This window comes from Oratosquilla oratoria, chromosome 9 (genome assembly GCF_046742065.1).
Source record: "Oratosquilla oratoria isolate Oo_2021 chromosome 9, ASM4674206v1, whole genome shotgun sequence".
NCBI lineage: Eukaryota > Metazoa > Arthropoda > Malacostraca > Stomatopoda > Squillidae > Oratosquilla > Oratosquilla oratoria.
Genome location: NC_134785.1, coordinates 10,439,789 through 10,444,788, shown reverse-complemented (window position 1 = coordinate 10,444,788; position 5,000 = coordinate 10,439,789).

Genomic DNA, 5,000 nt, shown 5'->3' with positions numbered 1-5,000 from the left:
CGACCCTCCTCTTGTCCAACACTTGTCATATACACACATACGCACGCGCACGCGTACGCACACACATGCCCACATATATATGTATCCATGTGTGTGTGTGTGTGTGTGTGTGTGTGTGTGTGTGTGTGTGTGTGTGTGTGTGTGTGTGTGTGTGTGTGTGTGTGTGTGTGTGTGTGTGTGTGTGTGTGTGTGTGTGTGTGTGTGTGTGTGTGTGTGTGTGTGTGTGTGTGTGTGTGCATGTGTGTGATTCATTCAGGAACCCTCTCTCTCTCAAGGGTCTGAACTACTAATAAATTAATAAACAAACAAACGAATACACAAATCAAATCAAGTAAATATATAAATAAAAAGGATTAAATAAACAAGTCCTCCAATAAACAGATTAATAAGTAAACATTCTCCATTCTCGACCCCTGGCCTCCTCTCTGTCCCTCTAATGCCTTGCACTCAAGTCCACCACCACCCCCTCCCCCCACCATTTTTTTCTTCTTCTTCTTCTTCTTCTTCTTCTTCTGGTCGCGGTCAGTCTTTCGTCTTTTTTTTGTTTTTTGTTTTTTTAATCCTGGAAATTTCTTTAAGAGGACCTCGGTTAGCATCCTTTCTCCTCCTCCTCCTCCTCCTCCTCCTCCTCCTCCTCCGCCTCCTCCTCCACCACCACCTTCATCTCTTTGGCGATTTACATACCTTAAGCAGCGACAGTTATCTGTAGAGTAGGGCTGAAATCGGAAAGAATATATATGTATACATATATGTATGTATGTATGTATGTGCGTATGCATGTATACACGTATGTATGCATGCATGTATGTATATATGCATGTACATATGTATGTATGTATGTATGTATGTATGTATGTATGTATGTATGTATGTATGTACGTATGTATGTATATACGTATGCATGTTAGTATGTATGTATATACGTATGCATGCATGCATGTATGTACATGTATGTATGTATATGTATGTATGTATGTATGTATGTATGTATGTATGTATGTATGTATGTATGTATGTATGTATGTATGTATGTATGATGAATAAAATCGCCTGGCGATAACCAGGCCAAATGGGCACAAAAGTCGTGCATTGCAGCCAAAAAGGGTTCAGCATAGGCTCAGCATAGCACCGCCATGTCATATACGCCTTCTCGGTTCCAATACAGCATGATTGTCAGCATGAAGTTGACGTTTTCCCCCCATGCTGTCAGAGTCGCCCTGAGGCCCCAAACAAGCATCAACGTGGTGACGGACAGCATGAGAGGAGGAGGAGGAGGAGGAGGAAGAGGAGGAGGAGGAGGAGGAGGAGGAGGAGGAGGAGGAGGAAGAGAAGGAAAAGAGAAAGGAGGACGAGGAAGAGGAGTAGGATGAAAAGAAGGAGGAGGAAGTGTGAGAAAAGAGAGGAGGAGGAAGCAGAACAGAAGGAGGAGGAGGAAGAAGAAGCAAAGGAGTAAGAAGCAGAGGATGGGGAGGAATAGAAAGAGGTGGAGGAGGAGGAGGAGGAGGGAGAGAAGGAAGTAATCACGAAGGAGGAAGAGTGGGAGGAGGAAGAGGGAGGAAGGATGGAAGTAAGAGCGAAAGAGGAAGAATATAAGAAGGAGGAGGGAGAGGAAGGAGAAAAGGAAGTAGGTGCGAAGGAGGAAGAATAGGAGGAGGAGGAGGAGGAAGGAGAGAAGGAAGAAATCGCGAAGGAGAAAGAGTAGAAGGAGGAAGAGTAGGAGGAGGAAGAGGGAGGAGAGAAGGCAGTAAGCGCGAAAGAGGAAGAATATGAGGAGGAGGAAAATGATGATGATGATGAGGAGGAGGAGGAGGAGGAGGAAGGAGAGAAGGAAGTAATCGCGAAGGAGGAAGAGTGGGAGGAGGAAGATGGAGGAGAGAAGGAAATAAGTGCGAAAGAGGAAGAATAGGAGGAGAAGGAGGAGGAGGGGAAGGAGAAGGAGGAGGAGGGGAAGGAGAAGGAGGAGGAGGAGGAGAAGGAGAAGGAGAAGGAGAAGAAAGAGGAGGGGAAGAAGAAGAGGAGAAAGGAGGAGGAGGAGGACGAGGAGGGGAAGAAGGAAAAGGAGGAGGAGTAGGAAGAGGAGGAGTAGGAAGAGGAAAAGGAGGAGGAGGAGAAGGATGAGGGAAGGAGGAGGAGGAGAAGGAGGAGGGAAAGGAGGAGAAGGAGGAGGGGGAGTAGGGGAAGGAGGAGGAGGAGGAGGCAGCAGCAGGAGCAGTAGGAGGAGCAGTAGGCCTATGAGCCGCCCGGCAGACGAAATCAATAGCACAGCCGAGTAGGGCGGGGCTCTAAGCCGCCTGCCTCTTCCTCCCTTCCCTCTTCCCTTCCTCCTCCTCCTCCTCCTCCTCCTCCTCCTCCTCCTCCTCCTCCTCCTCCTCACTCTCCTCCTCCTCCTCCTCCTCACTCTCTTCCTCCTCTTTACTCTCCTTCACCTCGTACTCCACTTTCTAGCCTTTGCTTTCTCTCTTATATAATTCCTCTCTCTCTCTCTCTCTCTCTCTCTCTCTCTCTCTCTCTCTCTCTCTCTCTCTCTCTCTCTCTCTCTCTCTCTCTCTCTCTCTCTCTCTCTCTCTCTCTCTCTCTCTCAGACGTGACCCTGAGGGCGTAGGCCCGAGATGCATGACTGCCAGGGTGATCCTATAGTACCCCTCCTCCTCCTCCTCCTCCTCCTCTTCCTCCTCCTTCTGGTCCTCCTCTTCCTCCTCCTTCTGGTCCTACTCTTCTTCTTCTTCTTCTTCTTCCTCCTATTTCTGCTCCTATCCTCCCTCCTTTTCTTCTCCCTTCAACTTGTCTTCCTCCTCCTTCTCCTCCTCCTCCTCCTCCTCCCCTTCTTCGTTCTCATCCTTTTTTGTCTACTTCTCTCCTTCTTTCACTTCCTCCTCCTCCCCATCCTCCACCTATTCCTCTTTTCCATCTTCCTCCTCCATCTCCACCTTTCATCCTCGTCCCCTACACCTCCTACTCCTCTTCTTTTCTAATTCCTCCTATTATTCTTTCTCCTCTCATTAGTCCCAAACCTTTTCTCACTCATTCCTCCTCCTTCTCTTCCTCTTCCTCCTTCTCCCCCTCTTCTTCCTCTTCTTCTTCTTCCTTTCCTAATTCCCCTTCTCACTCCTTCTCTTCTCACTATTCCCAAACCTTCATCACTTCCTCTCATTCCTTCTCCTCCTCCTCTTCCTCCTTCTCTTCTTCCTCCTCCTTTTCTTTCTCCTCTTCTTCTGTTTCTAATTCCTCTTCTCACTCCTTCTCCTCTCACTAGTCCCAAACCTTCATCACTCTCTCATACTTCCTCCTCCTTCTCCTCCTCCTCCTCATTCTCTCCCTCTTCCTCCTCCTCCTCCTCCTCCTCCTCCTTTTCATCATCCTCTTCTTTCTTCCCTTATTTCTTCTCCCACTAGTCCCAAAACTTCATCACCTCCTCCTCCTCCTCCTTCTCCTCCTCCTCCTCCTCCTCTCCTCGCCCGGGCTTCTCACCGCCTTGCCCCGCCCATTTCTCCCCCCCACGCCCACACCCTTTCACCTCCGCCCATCCCGCCCACCTCCCCGCCCACCTGCCCCTCGCCTGCATGGCAACAAGGACACTTTTGTCCTTATGTCGCACCGTGTAGAAGGATTTGTAACAAACTTGAGGGATTTTTTATTCCACAGACGAAGGTCGATTAATTATGTGCGGACCTCATTGGGACTTTGGACTGGAGTTCACCAGCGTTTCTATCTCTTCCCGTTGGGGTCCGGGCCTTCAACTGAATGAAATCGCCTGGCATCTGAAGGAGCTCTTCAAATCTCTCTCTCTCTCTCTCTCTCTCTCTCTCTCTCTCTCTCTCTCTCTCTCTCTCTCTCTCTCTCTCTCTCTCTCTCTCTCTCTCTCTCATTCTCTCTCTCTCATTCTCTCTCTCTTACCCTCTCTCCTCTTTCCCTTTTCATCAATAGTATTTTTCTCTTTTTCTCTCTTTTCTTGCTTCTCTACCACCTCTCCTTCCACTGCCTCTTTTCCTTCTCTGATAATATCTCCCTCTCTCTCCCTCTCTCTCTCTCTCTCTCTCCCTCCCTCTCTCTCTCTCTCTCTCTCTCTCTCTCTCTCTCTCTCTCTCTCTCTCTCTCTCTCTCTCTCTCTCTCTCTCTCTCTCTCTCTCTCTCTCTCTTCTTGTAATCTTTCTTTTCCCTTCCTCTTTACACATTCCCTCTCTCCACTTCCTTTATTCATCTCATTTCCCAGTTTTTTTTTAATTGTCATTTTCTTCGTCCCTCGTTCCTTCTCTACCTCTTTCTCTCTTTCCCTCTCTCTTCTTCGTCTCTCCTCGTCGTCTCCAGCTTTTCCTGCTTAGACAATACTCGACCACTATCTCCTACCCTATCTCCATCCCCCCACCATACACGCATAAATCGACCCTCTCCCTCCTCCCTCCCTCCCTCCATCTCCCTGCTTCACTCTCTCTATCTTCTTACAGGCGTCTCTCCCTTCCTTCCCCTCTCTCTCTCTCTCTCTCTCTCTCTCTCTCTCTCTCTCTCTCTCTCTCTCTCTCTCTCTCTCTCTCTCTCTCTCTCTCTCTCTCTCTTTACAAGCTGCTTTCTTCCTCCCCCTCACTTCCCCAGTATCACAATCCTTTCTTCTCTTCCTCCTCCTTCTTTTCTCTTCCTCTTCCTCCTCCTTCTTTTCTCTCCCTCTTCCTCCTCCTTCTTTTCTCTTACTCTTCCCCCTCTTCTTCTTCTTCTTCTTCCTCCTCTTTTCTTTTCCTTGACCTCCTCCTCATGCTCCTCCACCTCATCCTCGTCCTTCTTTTCTTCCTCTTCCTTTTTCTTCCCCTCCTCTTCTCCTCCACCTCCTCTACTTCCTACTCCTACTCCTCCTCTTCCTACTCCTCCTCCTCTACTTCCTATTCCCCTTCCTCCTCCTCCTCCTCTACTTCCTATTCCTCTTCCTCCTACTACTCCCCCTCCCCTTCCTCTTCCTCCCCTTCCCCTTCCTCCTCCTCTTCCTCCTCCTCCTCCTCCTCATTCGATTAGTA